This window comes from Cynoglossus semilaevis, chromosome W (genome assembly GCF_000523025.1).
Source record: "Cynoglossus semilaevis isolate Cse_v1.0 chromosome W, Cse_v1.0, whole genome shotgun sequence".
NCBI classification, from domain to species: Eukaryota; Metazoa; Chordata; class Actinopteri; order Pleuronectiformes; family Cynoglossidae; genus Cynoglossus; species Cynoglossus semilaevis.
Window position 1 is genome coordinate 16,322,769 of NC_024327.1, and position 397 is coordinate 16,323,165.

A 397-nucleotide genomic window follows, 5' to 3' on the forward strand; every position below is an offset into this window, starting at 1 on the left:
GATCAGATGGCAACACAGTTGAGAAAGTGATGTTACCATTGGGAGCCAGCTCCTCCAGAGTTGACGCTGTCGGCCTCATTTGTTGCAGAGGCCAGAGAGAGACTGGAGCCAGATTGGGCTGTGCTCAGGTTATCAGCTAAGAGGAACACGACAGAGTTTTGAGTGTGATTCAGTGTGTATTTGACACCTTATGGCACAACTGTGATATTCCACGGTGTAAAGGTAATGCTAAGCTAAAAACAAATACAAAGAACAACTAAAAACAAATGTGTTCAGTGGTATAACTGTAGGTTTTCTCTCACATTTTAAAAGTAACATGAAAAATAAAAACAAACAGTGAACAATCTCACGTGTGGAAGAGCCTTTGGAAAAGTTGTCACTGGAGGATTCCTCTCTC